General features: G+C 39.4%; 1 protein-coding gene and 1 long non-coding RNA gene across 7 annotated transcripts in view; both read right to left on the bottom strand.

Moving 5' to 3' along the window:
• RAI14 (retinoic acid induced 14) overlaps window positions 1-25,186 on the bottom strand; it is an 86,207-nt gene that overhangs the window by 36,621 nt on the left and 24,400 nt on the right. The window lies entirely within an intron of this gene.
• Window positions 1-25,186, bottom strand: part of LOC308185018 — a 38,926-nt gene continuing 13,740 nt past the window's right edge. The window contains exons 2-4 of the long non-coding RNA XR_013943073.1: window positions 23,960-24,101; window positions 22,744-22,869; window positions 1-22,531 (exon numbers count right to left, since the gene is read on the bottom strand). This is a non-coding gene — a long non-coding RNA (uncharacterized lncRNA). The remainder of the gene's footprint in view (window positions 22,532-22,743; window positions 22,870-23,959; window positions 24,102-25,186) is intronic.

The raw sequence follows: 25,186 nt of genomic DNA, 5'->3' as shown, positions 1-25,186 counted from the left end.
TAAAAGAAGAAGGGAGAAACATTATTAGCACTAGTGCCCAGGCTTCACTGAATGATTCTACACACATTTGGCACATCTGGAAGCCAAAACAGAAGCCCAAATCAAAGAAAAGACACAGAGAAAGCTACATAAAATGAAGTTGCAATCCATGTAGCACAGGCTCCCGAGAATTCAATGGCTCAAGCCAGGACCTAAGTACTCACTGAAGATGACCTCTGACATAAAAGCTCTACAGAAGAACTGTGCAGATACAAACCCATTTGTTCTTGCTTTGTTTAAAAGAGTTCTCCTTCACTTGCCTAGAAACAGGACAGTCCTAGTTTCTCTTTCGGAGCTGCACTGGCCCCATGAGACCTTCATCACATACATCATGTCGATAAGCAATGAGCTGTCTCAGCTGATTCGTACCCCACCTTATCAACCCAGGTCAATCAAAACTTTCCATATTCAAGGCTTTCCCCAGCTCAGTTTAACACAAGAGATTCACAGGTTAAGAGTCTTCCCTTTGCTGGCTGTAATTAGTTTTACTGAGCTTTTAACCCACCATGTTTGCCTTTAAAACAAAGGAATCAACCCGAGATAGACAGTACATCCATATCACTGCTGAAAACAAAAGATGACCACCCTATATTTAAACCTTTCCAAATCCACTACATCTTTTTTAATCATTCTCATCACTTGAATTAATGAAATGACACTATTTCCTAACGTGATGATCCCCTCCCTCCCATTCCCAATTCTCAAGGCAGGGCCTATTTCCTCTACCAGATTTCCATCCAGGATCTAGCACGTTACTAAGAAAACAGAGTAACCTTTTGTATCCCATGTAATCACAGCAAAAAAACCTCTGAAAATGACTGAAAGTTGCACCCATGCTTTCTAGCTTGGACTCACAAGAGGGTACAGTCTTCAGTAAGAGCATCTAGTTCATGTGCAATTAAAAGCTGCTTTTGGATTAGCTTGAAACCCTGCTACACTCAGGAGAGCATCTTCAACAGACTATGGCTTTCTCTTTGACATCAGTCAGCTCATCTCCGGCATGACTGTCTGTTCAACAGCACTGGATTTCTACACAATTTTGGCAAAGACTGAATTCCTATTAATATGCTCCTTGAGAAATATTCAGCTTGAAGAGCACTTTGTTCTGACACTTTGCACAGACTTTTTTTTTTGCTGTTAGCTGAACAAAATGTTTGATACTTTTCCGTCTGGACTCGTGAGAAAATATGAAGTGCACGCTGATACAAACCAATTCTCAAGGCTCTGCCCACCCTGAAAAGCAAAAAGGGAAGAAAGTGTTCCACCTTGCTAATTGTTTAAAAAACTAGATTAAAAAAAATAAAACAAACATATAAGGATGAGAATGCAGTCCAAGCAGGAAAGTAGTAGTTGAAAGAACAACACCTGCAACCAAGAGTATGAATGGCAGCTCTGCCAAAGGAGGCGGCATGCAGAAGACAAAGAACAAATGCAGTCTGATGGCAGTGTTTTGACTGGTGGGTAGATGCACATCAAACAGGTTGTGTTCTTTATTCTTACAGCACTGGAATAAAGCTCTGTAGTTTCCAGAGCATTAGTTACATCTGCAAAAAATGATGTTTCCCCTAGCAATATTTATACTCCATGGCAATGAGTGCCCTTCCAAGCAGCAAGCTCCACCTAATATGAAACTCATTGCATATTCTTCATTTGGGGATTTTTGTGCTTTTAAAGGGAGCGTACTATTAAAAACAGATGTTAAAAAGATGTATATTACTTTTAAATAAAATCTTGAAAATTAACATGGTTTGTTTGTAAGCATATTATGCCTTTTGTTTTGGACTTCATCCTGTTTCTAAGTTTGTTTATTGTTATTATGCAGTCATATGAGATACTTAAATATAAGCTATTTGATCAATCACCCACAAATCACCAAGATGACTGCAAAGCATTAGTAGCACCTAACTCCTACACAATTTATTTATTTATTTAATCTTGGAAAAGAAAAGAGGAGATAGCAGGTAACATGATTATCTACACACACACATCTAACATAATACTCACCTGTACTTTGAAAAAGAAATACAATACCTAATTTAAGATTTTCTCATGACCTAAAATAACCAGTTTACTACTGAAACATGAAACTGGGTAAACTACAGGAAAATGTGAAGATTAATGCTTGCAGAAAATCCATAGCAGAACAACTTCCAGCAGGGTATTCACTTTTTTAGTGCAAAAATGACCATGTCTTCCAGAAGTAGTTGCATGGGTATTTCTTTAATATTCAGCTATTAAACTGAAAAAATGAAGTATAATCCTATACCCAGTATTCTGGTGTAAGCATACAAACATGCTAATGCCAAGCCCCAGGTTTAAGAAAGACGTCTATTTCCCTCTGGACAGGCTGCTTTGATAACCATATCCCTGTCTGTAGTTACACTGTCATTAACATTCCACAGCCAAGAGAAACCAACACAGCCAGGTCCCAAATCATGCCTCAGTATTTATATAGCGTGGAAGCAGCACCTGGGAGATTTAACATTGAATGGCGAAGCCTGGAGCATTCTGAAAGCGATTCTAATGTTGCGCAATGATGCCATGTTCATGCCAAAAGCAAAACATTTTATGACATATGGTATTAGTCTCTTAAAAGAGCAGAAACTTTATTTCATTTTTCCTGTAGTTTCCAACCATACTTGTTTTGATTAAAAAAAACAAACGCACTCACACAGCTAGAGAAAGATTTAACAGTGCCTCATTTCAACAAATGCTTCCTATTTATCTGTACCACTAAACAGAATCCCTCGTCTCCATGAATTAAACAGACCCAAACTTGGACAAGCTGTTAGGTAAAGTGGTCTCTCATGAAGACCCTGAAAACAGTCAGTTCTGTCAGATCCATCTCAGTGTCAAGGAAAGGCTATCAGTGTACATTTCCTTGTTTTTCATGCAAAGATCGTAATTCTTTTCCCTGTTCAGAGGACAGCCACAGAGACTGGAGGCTAGAATAGCAAGTTCTGTATTTGGTAATCATTTTAGACACCCTCTTTTTCAGGGTCCTAATTCTGTATCTAATTAGTACCCCTTCTTCTAAGCACTATGACTCAGAATTGTTAAAGGAATTAATAATTTTAGAAACTGCCTGATACCTAATCAGCTTACATTCATTTTTCCAGTTGCATGTTTTCAGATTTCCTTAGTGATTCTATAAGATCTTTAATATTACCATATCAGCTCTTTTGTTTTGCTCCTGGAATACAAAAGGATACATGTAGTTTCTCTTCACCATTGTGTAGCAGAGTTATGCTCATTTAAAAATTAAAATAGCTGTGTTCTATGCAAGATGCTTAAAGTCATCATGCTGTATTGTCCATATAAAAGTTATGCATCTTTCCATTAAAGCAATAAGGATTCCATTCTAGGGTATCAATAAACATGTCACTATTGTAAATGAAAGGCCCATTTTCTATTCAAGCTCTCTTATACATATTTAACAGAATTATATACATTTAACTATAATGTGAGTTACATAAACCTATTTATAGACCTCTTTTTTCTGCAAAATAAGATCAGGGATACATTTGTCCACATAAACAAACAACTATGCAGACATCAACTGTTGCTTAAGTATTCCTCTGATATGATTCAACTGTTTTTTCTTCTTCAGTACACTCAAATCAGCAGCATTGTACAATGAATGCATTCCAGAAGTTAAAGGTAGAGCTAATGAAGGCCTACAGCAGGCTTTCAAAAACAGCTGTTCCTGTAGGAAATTGTAGCCCTACTATCAAAAAAAAAAAGAGAAAAAAAGCAAAAAAAGGAAAAAAAACACAGAAGGAACCCACGCAGAGAATATGTACCCAGAAATACAGTGTCCCCTCCCCAGGGTTGGAAGCAAGTTGGAGGCATTTAAGTCACTAAGGCTTTCACAGTGGTGCCTCATGTAATCAACAACTGCACGGCCACTGGTGCACAGAGCAGACCAGAAAATACAGAACCCTCAACAGAGGCAGTGACCTCTGCATTACACACAATTTCTGGTTCTTTTATAATATTAGCCTGGTTTTGACCCCACAAGTCACACAAACAACCACCAAAGACTTGGAAAGTAACTTCTGCCAGTACAATACAAAATATGGCTAGTCCCAAACACAACTACTATTGCTCAGTAAATGTTTCTAAAAGCCACCTTGAGCTGCCATTTATTGTGCAGCACCAACATTTTTTTGTCCAGGACAATGTGCACATGGGAGATGGATGCTCATTGACCAAGAGCACTGGAAGGACCAAGGCAGCCAGCATAACTAGAGACCTCAACTTGTTAAAACCTCTGCATCAAGCTTCCACCACTGCAACCCCACAAACCATCCCATTCCACTTATTCAGGCAGCCCAAACATTTCTGTAAGGCTCTTTTGTTCAGCTGCCCCACATCCTGCCTCCTCTATTGCAGGGCTCGCTCAGCACCGACTCCTTGCTATTATCCACACCCACCGACACAACATGCACATTTCAGCCAGGCAGCACAGACAGCACCATGCGGCAAACAGCCCCTGGGAAGTTTCAGTCCTGTCGCCGCCGCCACTCTTTCAGGTAGCATAAATGGATGCTTCCTGTTCTGTCAGAGACGCCTAGACATGCATTGTTCTGAACAAGCCCATGTAGGGCACGAGCTCAAGGTTAACACAGAATAGCAGCAGTGTCTCTTGAGCATAGCATCAGAGCAACAAAAATGTAAGACTCGAGCAGTTAAGCAGATACTTTTCATCAGCATTAAAACCAAAGGGGATTTTTTTTGTTTGTTTGAAGAGTGTTGCAAATACGCAAATTAGCCAATTGAGTAACCTGTACAGCATGACACATGGTGCTGCATGCAAATAAAAAACTGAGCAGCTCAGCATGAAGGCAAACACATGCATGTAATTAAGTTGGCAGAATCAACACGGAAAAGACTGCACATGTGGGGTTTCTTTATTCCTTCCTCAGCAAGCACAAGTCCCCCCAAACAATTAACATTCTGCAATAACAATGGTTTGTAAACACATGCAAAACTCAGCTGATGAAACACACATTTCAGCTTCATATAAACAGAATCAGTATTCCACATTGTACTTCTTCAGCTGCTTTTTCCCCCAGTTGAATTTTTAAGTATCAGCACGCTGTTCAGCTTAGGAACATTTTTAGGAACCTTACAAAGAAGTTGGCAGGACACAGCTAGCCAAGCTCAGGAGGGAAAGCCACTCCTACACACAGCACTGTCAGATCAAGGTTAATTGAGTGAGGCAGAAGGCAGGAGGGAACTGATTGACTTGATTTATACTATCAATTTATGATTACTTATTAAAAAGGGCATAGTACTGAAGCCAAAAGCAGAGTGCAGGCAGTACCTTCAATGATAATGTTCAGGACAGGTATATCTGTCCAAACCGCAGCTTCATCAGCCACAGATACACACAGTACTTCTTCTGCAAACCTGATTATCAGTATTCTGATTATCAGTATTTGCAGCCATTGAATCAAGGAGTTACTACATGGAGCAGGAGCTGCCCATTATAAATCCTTTGCCATTGGGATCACATAGAGTATGTTTAGATGGCAATTTGTTTTGAGTCCACAGATAAAACCTTCATGTCGAAACCTATTTTTCCCTAGTCAAAACAGCTAATGCAAGCTTTAAGCATTGTTTTGTTCTTCTGATGCAAAGTGAACATATTCCTTTCCAGAAGAAAAGCTCAATAATTTAAAAAATGTTTAAGGAAGATACTTTCTTAATTTCCTTCATGACCACATCAGGATATTAAACGTCAATTGTCTTGAGATTATCAGTAAATGTCATGCAAGAAATGACAACATATAACTAGAGGTGATAGTTCTACTTAGCACTTGTACACAGTGTTTCCCATTTGCAAAGACCTGAGCAAACATTAACCGGACAACAACTGTGTTTCTTTATCTTTGGCATGCAGCCTACAGGAGATGGTTTAAGTGACCTTGCATTGTTGCAAACCTACTGGAGGCAAAGTTATGTTATCTCCACTGAAATCAGAACTGCAGGGAAGCCAGGAGTAGCAAATTGAAATTCCTGATAACTTCAAACTCAGCAACTTGCTGTCTGAAAAGGAAAGGAATACTTAAGGACTGCCATGCAATTGTTTGTGAAGCCAAAGACGCTGAACCCACTGCATCACAAGGTCATCCACAAAATTCTGTGTGTGCTGGACTTCCCAAGAGAGTCTTAAAAACAAGAACAATCCTATTGTAGGGAATGCATTTGCTAGACAAAACATCCCCCAAAGTTAAAACAACAGATGATGGCTTTTCTCAGAAGAATGGCTTATCTGAAAACATTTAACCCAGGAGTCAGTGATAAGTGGGTAAGAACTCTATATCTTTCCCAGCCCTCCATCCCCAAGACTGAATTGGCCACTAGCAAACTTATGTGGTGCAGTGAAAGTCCCCTTCACAGAGTGGCAAGATGTTGTTCAACTCGCTGTAGCGAGGTAGGGGTTGGTCTACTCTCCCATGTGCCTGGTGACAGGACGAGGGGGAATGGGCTAAAGTTGTGCCAGGGGAGGTTTAGGTTGGATATTAGGAAAAACTTCTTTACTGAAAGGGTTGTTAGACATTGGAATTGGCTGCCCGGGGAAGTGGTTGAGTCACCATCCCTGGAGGTCTTTAAAAGACGTTTAGATGTAGAGCTTAGTGATATGGTTTAGTGGAGGACTTGTTAGTGTTAGGTCAGAGGTTGGACGAGGTGATCTTGGAGGTCTCTTCCAACCTAGACGATTCTGTGATTCTGTGATTATCAGCAACAGCTTGTCCAAGTTTGTTGCAGCAGCTCCCAGGACATTTGGAGCTTAGCATATGCCAGAAGCTGCTGCCTCCAAGGCCCCTTTCAATTGCTGCGGCTCCAGCTCTTTCCTGTACCTTTCAAAACCTGCCCAGGGGCCATGTATGTCACCAGTGCCACTGCAAGCTGACCTCTGCTGCACAGCACTGCACTTCACTGAGGCAGCACCCTGAACAACTGTGCCAAAAGACGCTATGTTCATTAACTTTACCACAAATAAGGTCCTGACCTCCAATTAAGTTGTCAAAAAAGTAAATTGTGACAATGGCTTTGAAAGTAATTCATAGCGATATTATCTATACGTTACTAATTGCTATACCAGAAAGTCTATTCCAGCTTCTCTTGTCCACCCATGTTCCCTACTTGAGGTGACTGACAGCTAGTAGCATTAATTATGTTTATATAAGCAGATGAAGCATTTCTTTAAAGGTGGAAACAGCAGCAGCAATGCAAGTAACCTGTGAACCTTCTACAATAAAAAGCGTTACTCCATTGTTCTCCTCTTGCTACTCTGCTTCCTTGGAACGACTGCCTATACAACATGCGCAAGGCCTCTTTAATACTGGAGACTGTATTTGTGTCAGAGCATAAATTCAATTTGAAAAGTAGATAAAAACCACCAAGGGGAAGGCAGGAAGCAGTTGGAGTGCATGAACCACTAATGTTAAAGGACTAATGGTAGCTTGTCAGTAAACCTTGATAATTACGCATTCATTGGGTAGCTTCTGCGGATAAAGAAGTGATTATTATCCAAGCAAACCATTTTTTCTTGCTGAACCCCAGAATAATACAACTGAACCGCAAGTCACTCAGCAGGGCACTTTTATCAGCCAGTAGGACTGCCTGGAAAGTCTCCAGGCAAAGGGGGACTACAGGCTGTGAAATGAAAGGGCCTTTTACCAGCAGAGAACGGGAAAGATGACCTGACTGAAATGGCCATCTGAAACTGCAAGTTTGTGGAGGGGAAGGAATAAGAAACAAAGATGTTGTTGAGAAAAAGTTAGCGTGGTCTTTGCTTAAATCATGACTTGCAATTTGCAGCTGGCTGTGAGCTGTGCTCCAAGAATGCTCAAGAGGGTAACGAAAATTGAAAAAAAATGCATTGAAGAGTTTGCTGTTTAGCTGAGATAACTGTATATACTATTGTTAATTTCTCGTTATTTTTGACAAATTTATATGCAGAGTAGCCATAAAGTCAGTGTAGGGAATGTGCACAATTAATAACGCAGAAATCAGTGGCTCTTCATAGCTTAACTGTGAGATTTCATTTCTGTAACAGTAAGACAGTGAAGAGGTTGAGCCCAGAAACTCTGCAAGGGAGGCCAAGAGAGTGACAGCGTCCAGCTAAGCCACATCAGGGAAATGGCTGGCCCACATCTAGTAAGCCTAGCAGCACACGGTAGAATCCTAAGCAAGCTAGGAGGCACACAACTCACAAGTGCTGCTCATTTCACTTCCTAGTAAAGGCCACGATGTATTTTTCCTTCCGATACCACTTAAATGCCTTTTAACAACATAAAGGAAATCAATCTCCGCACTTGAGGAACAGCAAGATTTCCTGTTAATGTTACATCTAGGCACATCAGGTCTTTTATTTTCTTTTAAGCAATTACTGTTTTCAAGCAACCAATTACTTTCCAGTGGAGATAAAGGACAAGTGATGTGCAAAAAGCTCACTTTGTTCTAATGTCTAGCATGTGGTAAGAAAAACTACATCGAAATCATCAGTAACATATAGCCAGAACATTGGCAATATTTGAAACTACTGCCCGTTATTTATCACCTCACATCAACAATACAGCAACTGGAGATTTATCTTTACTTTCAGATAGGGAAGGATGTAGCAGTAACCACACCACATGCAACTGATCATTCTCTGTAAGACAGGAGAAAGTAAAGCCAAGAATTAATCGTGGATATTCTTATAAATAAAACAATGTTTATCTTAACACAGTAAAAAAACACAAGGGATCTTAAAAAAAAGTCAAATCAATCCTCTTTGAAGTGATCATCTCCCACTGTTTTGCCTTTTCCCATAGCTTTAAAGATTTGAGCTACAATGAACATGAACTCAGATTATTGTTCTCATCTTGAAGTCATTCAGTAAATGTTACTAAAACCAAAATACAACTAATAGACTGCTGTTTACTGCCAAGCACATGGCAGTCCCTCAAAAAAAATCCATGGGGTGTCAGAACACACACTTAAAAGAAAACGCCTCTCCAATTGTTACTCAAAGACCACAGAGAATCCTCAGGTCTTCCTTATGCTTTAAAAATAATAATAATAAAATCTATAAACAACACTGATTTTCAGCATTACAGGCCTTGTGAAGACTACTTTCTAACAGTTTTAAGACTGAAGAACTACTGAATCAACAGATTTTAGCTAAATATCAAGGTCAAATTGCAACTCACACTAAGGACATTCAGTCTTTCAAGTCTTCAGGATTTCTGTTGCACAACTGCTTCACACAGTTGGGAAAAAGAATCGTGAGATTTAAAGTGAAATTGGTTAGGCAATCTAATCTCACTTTTTATCTGCTAAGTATTTTTCAGCGATAAACAGGCTACAGGATACAGGGACACTGCCAACTATCTGCAAGCAAAGCTTGTTTTGTTTGTTCAGCTATTGTGTTGACTATCTTGCATTCTGCAACACTGTGCTAGACACAATGGTCTCTGAGGACCAGAGTGTGCCTAATGACCAGGACATAGTTCTAAACTTTCTGGAGTTGAGACAGTGATCAGAACAGCCTGTCAGCTTTCAACATCCAATGCTGTACACATACCACTTCCTTAATGGATTTGTTTTTACATTCAACGCCACCTATATTTTGGTTAGTATCTGAGCTGACTACATCTACTCAGATGTTTAGTAACATCTTTCAGTTTCTGTTGATGACTGAATTTCGCAGAGGGAACCAGTGCTTGATGCATATTCCTGCTTCCAGACGAGCAAGAGGACATCTATCATGCTGGAACATGCTCAGCTGCAACATTACCTCATTTGCTAGGACTGGCACTTTGTAGACCCATGACTCCGTGTTTCCTCCTGCCTACTGCTGAACCTCTCCAACCATTGTTCTTCTTGCCACTTCTACATAGAGATGATTTTTTTACTAGTTTTAGGGCTGTTGCCCTTTTTTTCTCTCTGTTATTCTGTAAAGGGGAACAGAGACACAAAGGCTAATTGTGACGCCTGCAGACAAGGAAAAAAAATCTTCAATACTAAACAGAATCACACAGTCAAGAGTCACATGAACTGTCTACATGATACCAACAGCTCGTAGTGAAAGCTGTTTCCATTGTTTTCATTTTGTTTATTCTGCTAGCAAGAAGACTGCAGTAGATTACTTGACAAAACTCTACCATCTTAATATTATCCAAATGTACGAGAAAACATCATAAATGGTTGCTTTAAAAAACAGCTGACACTATTTTTGATACCTTTTAAACTGCCATTGTAGGAAGCAATACAATTTCAAAATCCATAACAAAATTTATATTAAAAATCTCAAAATTATTCAGCATAGAAAAACAGTCTATTTATAGCTGAATTTGCCCTTCTTGTAATGGACATATCCACTGTTACTGGGTTATAGCCTTCTATTCTGAAACCCAAGACACAGCCAAACAAAACACAGTGCACACATAGAAACAAATCCCTATGCCAAGAAGTTATTTTGTTTGGAGTCTTCAAGAGCTCAGCTCAATCTCTAAAAGCACTTCATGGCTACAAAAGAAGGCAAAAATGTTTCACTGTCTGTCTGATCTTCAATAGGCCACCGACGGATACTTGTGTCATGGATTGACCTCTAGGTCCAATACTTGTCAGGTCTCCAAAATCAAATATTAAAGCAGCTAAGCTTTGCTTGCTGCTTTAACTTCCATGGGTGCAATGAAGGATAATCTGAGAGTCATGGGGAAGTTACACCTAGGATTCTTTCCAAATTTCTCAAGTCCTACTGGGAATGTAAGCAATTGTTTTTGCATGAAAACAAAATCCAGTTCAACAGCTAGAGAAGAGTATGTGAGATTTCACACCACCACATCTTCCCACGTTGTTTATCCTCCGCATCACGTGCACTGACAATCAGACAAGGCTTTTATGCGTCAGATCTTCTATATGCAGAACATCAACTGCCCATGCATGGCAGGCCTCAAGAAAAATGCGGGAAAGAGCAGGCAGGCACTCACCCCGTTTCCTTCCCGTGGTCCTCATCTGCAGAAGGAGCTCCTTTCTGTACAGAGTTGAATAATAACACTTATCCCCCTTATGCGGATTTTCTGTTTGCCAGGCACAGATGGCCTCACCTTTCATCTGATCAGGGCCACAGCTAGCACACCACCTATCAGGCACCCTGTAGAAATTGAGCTATTTGCCCCAAGCTAGTGGTGGAGTTTAGCACTTGCCTGTTCAAACAGCAATTGAGCCATCTGCTGTCTGCCACAACTTCCCGGATCAGGACTAATGGACCAGTATACATGTAAAGAACCCTCTGATCTCATCTGAATATTCTTATCCACATGCAATTTACTCAAGCACTAAGTGCTATCTCTACCAAGCTCTTGCTCATTTGGATATTCTGCATCTCAGTGAACACGCTAGGATTAATCACACAAGATGACAGAAATCACAATCTGTGCCTTTTTTGTTGTTGCTAAAAAAGATTCAGTTAGCTCCTGTTAATTAGTCCTAGGCTGGATTATATTGGCATGCCACAGTCTATTTACTCTTATTGGAGATAAGTGCTGCCAATGGTTTCACCATGTACTCTTGATCCTGCTCTGTGAGGAATACTGTTGTTATTACATTTAGAAACCCTCCTAGGGCTGTCTAGCTTTTATTGTGATTTCTTCAAAAGCTTCATGCACAGTTCCTATATTAACAGGGATCAGCAGCTTAACTACCTAGAGGTTTTCACCTTTCCAGTTCAAAGTCACAGTGAATTAAATTGCTACAATGAAAAGATGCACAAAGCACAAAATCCTTAAGGACAGCACAGCCCCAGAGTCTGTGAAGACAGAGAACACAATCCCATGTACAGTGGGTCTGCTGTGCTATAAACCCATTTTCGATCATCAAAAACATTCCTGTTACAGCTAGAACTTCTTCATCAGAGCCCACAGAGGTACTGACATGAGGAAAAAAAGTGCCTAGTAATAATGCCAATCTTATAAAACATTTCCCTAAGCCACCGTTCCCCTTTGATGCTTACAAGTAGAGCAGTCTGACAAACATCCCAAAATATACACACTCCCCTCCCCACTACATTCCGTTTACTCTACAAACTTTTAGGATTGCAACTTCACACCAAGGCTATGCTGGATTTTGTAGAGAGCATCTAATGCAACAACTGTGAATGAATAAATGCTCAATTCAGACTGCTCCCAAAAGAGCAAATGGCCAGTCAGCAGTAAGTTAATTCTTATCCTCTTCAAAACATGCTTTTCAATAATTTATGTGAGAAGGTGGAGGGAGAGAGAAAAGGAGATCAAGGATGTTTAACAGATTTCAAGTCTTCAAGGAAGAAGAGAACGCCTAACAGCTTTGTGTGTCACGAGCGAAATGCAAAGAAAGTGTATTTTTTAAGAATCTGCATTACATACCTTTGGGGTTCCCTTCTACTTCAAGAGACATGAAACCCAAAACGACAAACGATACAAGTGTCCTTTTCGTATCCTCTAACAGCATCTTCAACAGATTCAGTAATAATTGCAAATAATTGTATAAATAAGCTGAAAACGGGGTAGTTTTCATTGCCAGAAACAGCAGAAAGCTTCCAAATTTTATGGGTTAAAAAAAAGCCAATAAATTTAACAGTCTTTTGAAGATGTTAGTATAATCCTTCCAAAACTGAAGAGAACAGATGACTCAACCATATGGCCAAGTTCCACTAAAATTCTGTCTCGTAATCATAAAACATGATGTAATGTAGCTTGGTCCCAGGAGAAGGAAAGGCGTTAGACGTGTGACATGCACAAGCATTCCCTGAATCCATCTGACTAGCTAGTTTAAAAAGGTAATACACAAATAATCAGGGTTTTTTTAGAAGTTTCCAAGATAAATATTCTCAAATCTTCTCTTGGAAAAGGAATAAGTATTGCTCTTCAAATCTAAATCAATGCATCAACCATTATTGTTACAAACACTGCTCACCTAAACATGTACAGTGAAGTACTTGCTACACCTTTCCACAACAATACGTCTTTTAAAAGGTTTGCCATTACAAACTTTGAAAGCAATCTGTGCTGGATTACTACCTCAGTCTTAATGAGCATGAAGTTTAAAGGACTATTTGCAAATCAAAAGAAGCTTCCCTTTTAAAAATATCTAGGGAAAGGGAAGGAATACACACACACCAAGTGACAAAGAATATTATCTTCTGCATTACATAAAGGTTGAATTGAAATAACTGCTAAGAAAAATCAGAGCCATCAGCTCTGACAGGTAAAATACCTTCCAAATCATTAATCACCCAAATATACACAACAGAAGACATCAATACCATCGTAACTCAAGTGTTCTACAATCACCTGGAATTAACAGTGACCACTCAGTACATGGTTCTAACTCTGGCCCTCATTATATTTAGGACTCCACTTGAGCAGGTATGCACAGATGTCTTAACATGTAATGTGTAACAGCTTTATAAGAACTCCACTTTTTATTGTGGGTAGTTTAAATCTGTGATTTGAGTCCAGGCTACTAGAAAAACAGACCAATTCCAGAAAGAAAAGTAAGGAAAAAATGACAAGCAGCAGTAGTTTCCTTTCTCAATAGTGACAAAATTGGCAAGGGAAAATTACTGGGGGCTGGGATATAGAGACAATCACTCCAAAGCCTGGCTGAAACCACTGTGTTACAATCCCACCCAGCAGAGACAGGGCCCAAGCAGCCATTACACTGAGCATCCTTTTTCCACACACTTAAATGTTAGGGAAAGAGCAGAAATTGATAAGCCAAGTGGTTACACAAGCGACCCATGAAAAAGTTCCAAGCTTCCTGACTCTCCACCCAAGCCCTATCAAATCAAGAAGTGTTAGAAATCAACAGGTCAGGCATAAAGAAAAAAAACAATCAGAATGGACTGTATACCAACCATACATCTCTAAAATTCCATTAGAGCTGGAAGAGGTTAAAAAGTACAAATATGATCCAAAATGGCATCTGTGTGAAGAACAAATTGGACAGGATGCCTCAGTCTCTAAGGTAGAAAAGTTAAGGAAGACGGAAGTCAACAAAATCATCAGTAACATGGACAAGATGGATGGGGATCAACCGTTGTCTTTTTCGGCACAACGAGGGAACATCAAACAACAGTGGGACCAGGTCATAAAGAAAGTTAACAGCAGACTTGTAGAACTGCTTTCAAGGTAAGTTGCAGTTGCAAGACATCTATGCGGTTTCAAGGAGGAACTTGTCACTTATTAGGTAGAAAGATTCAGTGGAGATATTAGGCTGGTGGGACCCTCAACCTGGAACAGTAATTGCTGTTATGTTGCTAACAGAAATCTGTTCAGCCCTGTCACCTTTTGCATCACATCTCCTATTCGTCCTCCTGCTCTGTAACAGCAGACACACCAGCCTCCCCAGGGCCTTGACTGGGACCAGAACAATGTCATGCTAGGAACACTGCCCTAGAGAAGAAGCTAGTGACACATGATGACAGTGCTTTTCCTCTAGTGAGGAGAAAAGCATAAAGAAAAAAAAAAGAAAAAAAAAACAGCACTGCTACCCCTTGTCTGAACTTCCCTTTACCAACAATCATGCTCTTTACTCAAACCTCTGTGCTCAAGAAACCTATGTGCTGTAGATCGCTAGCAATCCCTTAACCACTTCAACAATCCAAAGCTGATTAAGAAAAATAAACCAGTAACCTTGAATTCAGCAGGCCAGCTCTGTATCACCAACCCAACATTTATAAGAAAACTGCAGAAAAAAAGCGGCCTAAAGCCACCATATTTGTCCATGACGCCTCAACCACAGAGCATTACCCATGCAGAAGCCTGGAATGCTTTTGATTGTATGGTCTTCTCATACTGCAGCTACCCATTCCAATAATCTTCTGGCAAGAGCTTTTATTGGTAACTTGAGTCAAGGGTTGAAGTACAAACCAAGGACAGGCTGCAGCCACGCTCGTAAATCAGGGATTTAATAAAAACCTAAAGACATATAAAATGATCTCTGTCACATAGGCTGAGATCACATCCACACTATGAAAGGATACAAGTTCAATGGACTATCATCTTTTATATCAAGCATATTTTATACCATGCCAGTCCAGCTATAAAAATACTGAATTACTTGTTCAACATGTGGACGTTTTGAAAGTTAGGTATCTTGTTTTTGCATCTAAATATGGATTTGAAAAGGAAGCTCTCAAGAACTTGACATGGATGTTAGCAAATTTATTCTTTTAACAGTTGAAGTGTCAATTACTACATATCAGTTCTATTTTATCCTTTTACTACACTATAGTATTTCACAACTGCCCTTCAACTACCTCCAAGAAATCAAATCTAAACATTTTGGCTTGGCACGCTGTTTGAATGGGAAGAGACTGACTAAACTAAGATAAATCGTCCTGCTGTTACTTTTCCAGAAAAGGTTACAGTGAAGATACTGCTATTAGCAAAATATGGAAGCAATATTACTATAGTGACTACAGAAATTTTAGTGAAGTGTGAACAGACAAGACTTCCATAAACCCACCACAAAGCACTGCTATCTGCTTGAGAAAAAACAAAGAGCTCTTCAGCATCTCCAAAGAACTCTACAAGGCTGAGCGACTATGTGCTGGAAAGTGTTTCCTTAGGAGTGAAGAAAGTTTTGGCACATGCACTGCAACGTCACTATAAATTAAACCTCTGTGCTGCAGCTGTCCAAGGCTTTGTACTCAGTCCCTGACACAACACGTTGCCTCGGGCTGCTTGCTGCATGTCTGCCCAGCCACTGAACTGGTTTTACTATGTTCCCCTTTGCAAAACTGGGCTGTTATGCTCACTGTGGGCTGGCCACCACCTCTGCCACTTTCTTTCAGCACAAATGCTCTAGATGGCACAAGACATCAAATACCAGGGAAAGGCTTCATGATTGCTGGAAGGTTACCTGCAGCCTCCACGGTGTGTTAAAAAGAGCAGGGAGAGTTCCATGCACCAGCTTTTTACACTGGAAATTAAACAATCAACATCAGACGTAAGTGACGGAGGGAAAGGAAAATTCCACCATTCGGGTTCAGATTTGTTTAAAAAGTAGGCAACAAACATTTTGGCAAAAGAAGAAATTTCTGAGAATTATATATTATTTGAAAATAAATTGTAAGTTTTAGATGAGTATTGAGCTTCAAGGGTAGCCAGCCACTTCCTGAGCTTTGTTTTATTTTCAAATGCGTCATTCATTTATTTCTATGCCCATGCAAAAAGTTTTCCAAACATTTAATGTCGAACAGGAAAACTGAAGTGGAAAGTGGATGACAGCCAGTTTAACTGAGCTTTATCAACACACTCCATACATCCTGACACACTGTACACACTCTGAATTACCACAAGCACTATAACCAGTCATGCCAGTGCTATTTTAAGAGAAGTCATATTTTGCAAATAGAAACGATAGAATTTCAATAAAGTGCAAAATAACATACTGTGTTGTTTATGATCCATATGTTGTTTGCATGAGACTGAACATGCAATAAAAGAGCAATAAAATAACCCATGCACATCTGTAGACCTTGAAAAATTAGGTGCTGTAGGGCAACATTTTAATGATTTTAAACCATCAAATGACTGTTGAAGAAATATATAAATTTAGAAGAAAGAAAGAAAGAAAGAAAGAAAGAAAGAAAGAAAGAAAGAAAGAAAGAAAGAAAGAAAGAAAGAAAGAAAGAAAGAAAGAAAAAGAAAGAGACTTCAGGTTTCATTATATATTTCACTGTCTGCATATACATCTCCCACCAAAGCAAGTCAATATTGCCTTTTTTTTTTTTTTTTAATTTGGCTGAAGGAAAAATCTCTGGGAGACAAACACAAACAGATTTATTCTCAAGTCTAGAAGCTGAGCATGCTTTAACAATTGGTTTCCTCCAGCCCTGGGAGCTTGGGACTATGAATCCTTTCAAGAGAGGTGACAGAGCCTGCCTCACATGGATGATGTCTGAATAAAACACTAGCCCATGAGCAGAGAGCGAGTTGCTTGTGTCTAAATCAAAACTGATGCATTTCTTGCTGCTGCACCAACGCAGCCCCTACCAGCACTTATTTTAGACAGAGCTGTTGAGTTATGCCAGGAAAAGCCTGGTTACCTTGGAGACATCTCCCAGCCAGCTCCGGCAGAACTCTCATGATATATCTCACCAAAATGCATCTCTCCGCTGGGTACAGACAACTTCCATGTGCTTGAGCAGAATACTATGACACAAAGGAAAATGACCAAAGTATCCCAGCATAGCTAGAATATCAGCATAGGATAAAGGATAAAAGGATAAAACAATTACATCCAGATCCTAGCATATATGGAAGTATTAAAACTGTGGTGCAGTAGGAGCCTGCTACACACAAAGGCTTTTTTGTTTTGTTTGGTAGGGATTGCACAAATAACAAGTGGATACTGAAAACTTTCATCCAGAGAAGGCTTCCACCCCAAATGTAGAAAATATACCAGTTACTTTAATACTTACAGTCTCTGGGACAGAAAGAGAGCTGGTGTTTAGGAACATATGCTGGAATGAACACTTTTATTTTTAAAAAGAATAGTACAGCAGACTCATCTTGACATTGTCCCTTCTAAACCAAGCCTAAAATAATTTGTATCTGGGAAACACAATGTGGAGCCCTGCAGCAGTCAGATGAGAACTAAGAAGAGCTACAGAAGAGCAGACCAACACAGAGCTAAAATGATGTACACTATTCAAGAATACTTTTTGTTGTTTTTTAACTGAAGGAATCTCTGTCGCCAAATTCTCTTGCTGTCAGAAGTCAATCCCACCATAAATCAGGAAAATTGCTTTAGTCCTGTTTACAAAATTGTCGAACAGAACTCTTTCACCAAAGATGTGTCCCCTATTAATAGTATCTCACACAACATAACACCCTTCTGCTTCACAAGACTGCCTGAGGGTGTACAGTGTGATATGTGGCATCTCGTCTGCCTTTATGACACATGGCATTATTACTGTTAACACATATATCACGGCAGAGGTGCTTTTGCAAAAAAATAGATGCTCCTCTTCTTTGAAGAAGCCAAGTAGAGTTTTCTAGCACTCTACCACATTCAATCCATCACCACAAGTTAAGGTCTTTAGCTACTTGCATGAGACTTGCCTATCAAACTCTCCACCCTTCAGATTTTCAAAAGCACAGCACAATTTGTACCTTTATTACTACAAAAGCTACTTCTTAGACTGTTTGGTCCCTGGGCTACAAAAAGCTGCAACTAGAAGGCACCAGCAAGAACTTCAAATCCCATTATGCAAACAGCTCAGCTTCTGCTTGGAACAGAGCCAGACAAGTAGTGAGCAACAGATACAGCAGAAGCCCAACTTAACCAGTTCAACATCCACACAACTTGCAGACAACATGCTTTACAAGGCATGAAGAATTTCAATGTTTTCAATGGAAAGCACTGATTGCAGAAGGTTCCCCTTCCTCTCGGCTGACATGCCAAGGCTAAGACAGTCAGTTATCTTGGCTTATTATACATAATTACAAATCTATTTTCAGCCCTCAAAGGTGTATTTTTCACCATCTCATAAAATACTGTAAAGTTGTAAACAAACATAAGATGGCTTTTAATTCATGACTTACATTCCAAAAATTCAAACAGGCATCAAGTTTTCTTCTCAAGATAAAAACTCTTAAAATTCTTTCTGGTTTTAATTTCTTTTGGTAAGAATGTCAGGAAGAACAGAGGGTTGGAAAACGAGCATATTTCTGTTCATATTTTCTGAGTTAAGTCCCCCTCTCCCCCCGAACTTTCACCCCCTTGCAGAAGTTCATGCCTGTCAAAAATTAAAAAGTCTGCATTGCAAGATGGGCCATTATAATTCAACACATGCTGCTTTGGTGGAGAAAAAGCATGTTTTTGGAATAGCTCTGTTATGGGTCAGGAATGTAAAGCAGAGTTCATATTTCAGATGAAAATGGGAAACAGCTTTTTCTTGCAAACCCAACTCAGCTTTCCAGTACAGAAGTCTGCGCAGTAAGGTCTTTGTAGCGTACTGCATCAGACCTTTAAGTGCAATAGAGAAGAGATCACCAACTGTTTGCGTTCTACAAACTGCAGCATTGCAAATTCCTATTTTTAACACTGAATGCAAGTTTTCAGCATTTGCTTTAGAGCATACTCTCCTGCTGCAATGTTTGCACTGCCACAGATGACTCAATGGACAATCACATGCTCTATATCATTCCAGAGAGCATCCCAGGCTCACAAAACAACTGCACTATTGAAACACAAGTAGAAACAGCACAGCTCAAATGAGATGGCATCACAACAGTGTTCTGTTCCTCAAAGATGTGCAAACTGGAGTTTGATGCACTACAAGTCCCAACACCTCCCCAAAGCAGAGTACAAAATCTCTTTGCACCCAGTCCTGTAACTGTTTTATTCTGTGTAAACAATCCTTTTTTTGCACTTAGATCCATGTGTGTGCTTAAGAAAGATTAAGAAAGTTACTACATCTGTACAACATCAATGTCAATACCATGTAGAGGAACATCTTGGTTTCTGGTCTCCTGGAAAGATGGATGGGGACCTAAGGGAGGGGAAACAAGTTGAAAACGAGTTCTCTCACAGTCAGAGCATCTTCCAAGCTATCCAGCAGAATTCAAGTTGTAGAAGTTGTCCAACTCTCACATGTATTTCCCTAAGACACAGGAATCAGCCTAATAGACTTGCTAAAAGAGTAACATATCTTGGCTGTTCACTAGATCGTAGCATCTTGAACAAGTAACAGGTTTGTGGAAGAAGTTCTTGAGGAAACCAACAAGAATGCCGTACCTACTTCCTGCACAGAACATGCAGATGTTACATGTGAGCCATCTAGTCACTATCTGCTTTTAGCCAAAGTTTCCTGAGACAAGACTCTCCCAACACATTTTTCCCCTAAAACCTTTGCTGCTCAGACAGGTTGGAGGAAGCAGAAACCTGGACAGAGCAGATAGCAGCCAGCCACCATTCCTGAGATCATCTCACTGATGTGTATGTGAGAGACCTGATCTTCAGACATAAGAGTCAGTGGCATCCATCCCTGAAGGGTGAAATGGAAAAATTCACATCACACAATGAAGAAGGGTTAAGATAATGACAAAATACCCTATTTTAACTCTTTCATTTCTTGTCTGCATCAACAGTGTAAGAGTACCAAAAAACAAGATGTAAGATGTGCCATTTAAGTTCACAAAACGGTGACAGTAACAGAGTATGATTTTACCCTTTGGGTGAAAGGTACACCCACAAACATAACATGCAAAATGTCAGGCAGAAAAACATAACTGCAAAAGACTGAGATCTATTTATTTTACAAGAAACTGCAGCTAGATGCATGTCAGAGTTCAAATTATCCTAACATTTCAGGGCCCCAGTCATGGTTGAAAGCGCTATTGCACAAAGCACCAAAGAAAACAATCTACCCTTGATTATTCTCAAATTGCAAGTGTAGCCAGATCCTCACCCAAACAGATAGTCTCCAGAACAGCTATGTTAAGTAGCTTTCTTAAACAAGTTCAGTGTGACACTACTTTTAGTGTTCCATCTATTTTACAGAGTGGAATCAGATCTCCTTACAAGTTTATTTAGCATAGACAGAAACCACATCCCTATTCCTCGATATGAATTGTCAGTTTTAAAAACCGGACCCAGCTGGTAGCTTTCTGTTAGCACTGATGGTATTCATTACCAAGTGTCAAAGAAACTTACAGTCCTTAGTATGGCTAGTTTCAGCAAACTCAGCAATACAGGTCTGAAGGTCCTGTTCTTGTTCCAAAATTATTTATTTTGAAATAGTTTTTAATTTGATGCAGTTTCCTTCCTCACCACAGAAAGAGGTTTATGCAATCATTCTATACCAGTACACCTACTCCCAGATTACTTAAAGCTAGGAAGCAGTCTCCAAGATAAATAAGCTCATGCAAGTTTCATGAGAAACAGAGATTATGTAGATGAGAATAAGGCAGTGCTTCCACCAAAGGCTGCAGTTTAAGCTTAGCTGTTTTATTTGATCTGTCAAATGCTAAACGTTTAACTGCACTACCTGTTTTAGCAATTCAGAACAGCCTCAACAGGCGCTGCCTGATGCCCAGCAGGCACATGGGGGAACACTGCAGAGAGCTGTCTCTACATGTATGTCAGAGAAAGAGCAGAAAAGGCAGACACTGAAGGTCAGAGTGGGAAAACCACAAGTGCTGTGATGCAGTGGAGATGGAATACAAACCAACCAAGCTTCAACAGTTCTGCTGCTTCCAAAGGACCTTGTGAAATAGAAGATATCTAAAGACTGACTCTGCCCAGTCTCAAGAAATACTGCAAAAATGCTCACATGATGTTTCTTGAAAGGGTTGCTTTATTTTCTTATAGCTTTTACAGAATATGTAGTCATATTCATAACATAAATCAGGTAGACCGTACCAGGAAAGAAGGTTTAAATAGTGGGATTGAGGAGGAAGCTATGGAAAATCTCATAAGGACTGTGTTCTGGACTTAATGCCAACAGCAGCAACTCCAACCCCATCATCTTACATATAATATCAATGATCAGTTGATAAACTGATTTTTATCAATCGATAAAAACTCTCCCTCTATTGAATCACTGAAGGTAGAGAACTCCACGAACACTAGACAGTTAACCACACTGCCTTCAGCTACTGGAAATAAGATCCTCTCCCTGTCATTCTCATCAGCTGAAATTATGTTCTCCCCACCAACTGCAGTACATGGCAGGTCTGGCAAGCTTACATACTAAAAGACTGAGACAGTTAAGCATTAAGTAAGAGAACACAAATTAACGTCAACTGCTGATTTTCCCCACCACTGGGCTTTCTTGTAACAAAGACTAAAAACATTGTAATTAACTTTGCTCGTGAAATGCTATGTTCTAAAGTTGGGCCTAATTAGATGCAATATAATTCTTGCCAGAAACAGATAATGTGCGTCTTTCATCAACTCGGGTGATTGGAATTTATTAATGTTCTCAGCAAGTCTGCATAACGCGAATTATGTTTACCCGCTGCTCCGCAAAAAAGCACGGTGTCTCTTTTAGGTACGATCAACAGTATTTGATATTTTATAAGAGAGAAATGTATCTCTCAGTTTAGAATGAAACTTTACAAGAGCACAACTCAAACTGCAAGGGCAAGAAGGGAAAATAAAAATAACAGCACTAAGCATAGCAAGATCCAGGGCCAGTACTAGCTTTCTGTAGTACAGATACATAATAAGTGTGTGGGGAACAGCAAAGGGATATGGAAACAGGAAAGAAGGAACGGCTTAGCAGTGATGCTTTTCATTACAGCAACAACTAAGATCTATTGGTAAGCACAATGCCTCAAGGGCAGCATGAAAAAGCCACATGAAGAAGTGCCAAAAACATCCTCAAAGTTACAGTAGGACAATGGAGGCCCAGGCTGATGGTAGCTCTCTCCCAAGTTAATGTCTTCTGAAGTTAGTTTAGCTTGAAATACTTCAGCACTCCACCCACAATCAGCTAAAGAGAAAACAAGAAACAGAATGTGAATGATATTCATGCTTGTGCAAGCTCTTTTATTTCTTTTTTAAATACTACTCAAGCTGCGTGACAATAGATGTATTTTCCTTTGGTTTGTTTGATTGTATTGCTTCCAAACAAGAACTGTTCTCCAGAGCTCTGCTACAGAAGGTAATCTTGAATGTCCCAACCTTCAAGAAGACAGAAATTACCTTCCAACCTCTGTAGGAGACAAGCAGTGTTAGAGATGCAGTTGAGGTCTCAAGCAGATTTCGCTATAGCAGTCCTGAAGCAGGAAGAAAAATGGTTGTTTTCCTCCCCTCTGAATGTCTTCTACACTAAAACAGCCCAGAAACAAACAGAAAAGTGAACAGAAATGTGGGGGAGGGAGGTATGTAACACCAAGTGTTCTATAATTTCGAGCTTCCCCATACAACTCAAACTGTGACAAATTACAGCTTTGATAAGGACAGATTGTATGGGAAACTGAGTAAGTTTAGAATTAAAATGAATATAAAGAAGACTGGAAAAAAAACCTCTAATTTCATAAGGTACTGCCCACATGCCTAATGAGTTACAATTTTTAACAACCAAGGTTTTCATGTAATGTAGCAGGCACTCAGTCCTAACTGTAGATTCTTAGCATATTACATGCCTTCCACCCAACCATTCAATGTTAATTATTGTTATAGGTGTTGGGTTTCATAACCAGAGCTCCTAGTTCTCTTTAATAATTACTGTTGTGCAAATATTTCTGACTTCTGTAAACACGGTTAAGAGAGACCTTCTAAGCCAGGCAGTCAGTAAAGCTGCTGAGTTGTGGAAAGCCAAATCTAGGTGTCCATGAGCTACAAAAAAAAAGTTACAACTACATCTTCCAAATAACAAGGGAGGAAAACATTACCACGTTTAAACTCCTGAATTTGTACCAATACTACTAGCCAGCTTATCTAGTTTTGTCATACTTCAGACATCTTGGGTTCATATCCAAGTTGGAAAGAGCACAGGATAATCTCCAATGTGACTATTTAAGGATATTTTAAGATAAGCAATAGGTTAGTTTTGAAACTTACACTTATGCATGTGTTTGAAATGACTCATGAAGAGACAGTACTGTAAAAAAAATACACACACACAGTGAAGGAATTCAGTAAATTTCTGTTTTAGCCTTGAACTTTCTGTGTGGCAAGATTCTGGAAAAGGCAATGAATATTTTTGCAAGATTTGCTCTACTAGCAGGACAACAGATACTACCAACCACCACTTACACCACTAGTAACAGCCACACTGGGTATGAAGAGATCTATGGGCTTTTTAGATCAGGAGCCAGACGTTAAGACAGTGTTCATTACACCTGTTCAAAGCCTCAGAAAGAGAAGACTTGCTCTAACAAGTAACCTTCCCAAGAGAGGAAGGGACTTGCCTTACCTATGAGCATGAGCAAGTCCAAGATCATGCTGCGTACAGGTCACTGCGCCTCCAGAAAGCAACTTATTCCCCCCGCAGAAGTTTGAATTATTTACTTCTATTTTCTCTTTTCTACAGGGAGATGTTCATTCGTGCATCTAAACTGGATATTCAAGGTGAAAAGCAAAGACAATATATACATAGTATATATTAACATATAAATAGAAATATAAACATAGTAGAGAAACACTTATAGAAATTGAAGTTTGTTTTTGTTCATTTTTAATAGTTTGTGAAGGTCTGGATTTGGCAATATTTAAGTTGCCTTGTTTTTTTTTTTGTTTGTTTTTGTTTTTTCTTTTTTTAAATTAATTTCTAGACTTTTTTGCAGCAGGAGATTTGGAAAAAAAAAATCAAGACTACTCTGAAGAAAAACCTAGCAAGAAACAGAAAAAATAGAATTCATGGAATAAAATGAAAAAATGGGGCTTGTACTGCATAAATTCAAACCGTAAATTCCTGAGAACAGTAGTAATAACTGGGAACTGAGATGAATATTCTTGTTGCATCGACCTATCACCATTTCTTGGTATTAATAAGGTATCACTCCCATCATTTCTAACAGATCAGAGATGATTACAGTACCATTTCAATTTCCCCACACCTGGTCTCTATACAGATGTATTTAAAATCCAGTCAGCCAGTTTTCTTTAAACCACTGGCAAAGGAACCTGGGTGATGTAACTTAAGAACACATTGAAATCTTCCCCTCTTCTCAACCCAGAAATGCTCACAGCAGCTGAAGCATGCAATGTGAAATAAAACTGGTTAAAAGACGACAAGGGAATTGGTTAGGGAATAGGGGCTTCTTGGCATTCCTTTAAACCATTTCCCGTTCACCCTTGTGGAGTATAACATAGCCCTAGGAAAATACATCTGACCTCACTCTTTTCAGCTGCATTTAAAAAAAAGTTTGGAAAGCAATTTAAATATCAGATTGCACATTCATAAACTAAAAAAAATAAGAAGAGGTTATAAGTACTATTGCCTTTGTCTCCAACTAAGACAAGTTGGTTTCCTTTTTTTTTTTTTTTTTGTAAATTTAATGAGAACTTTGATTTTCCCTGGGAGACGAGGTCAACAGACTAGGGCATTTCCTGTCTGCAGCAATGCCCTGTGCATATGCAGACATGAGTCTTCTGACAAACAACTGATGTATTTCAAAGAGGGGGGTCATTACAATCATGG

Source organism: Anser brachyrhynchus, assembly GCF_964034855.1.
Source record: "Anser brachyrhynchus genome assembly, chromosome: Z".
Classification (NCBI taxonomy): Eukaryota; Metazoa; Chordata; class Aves; order Anseriformes; family Anatidae; genus Anser; species Anser brachyrhynchus.
The sequence above is the reverse complement of the archived record's forward strand: the minus strand, read 5'-3'. Positions and strand labels throughout refer to the sequence as shown.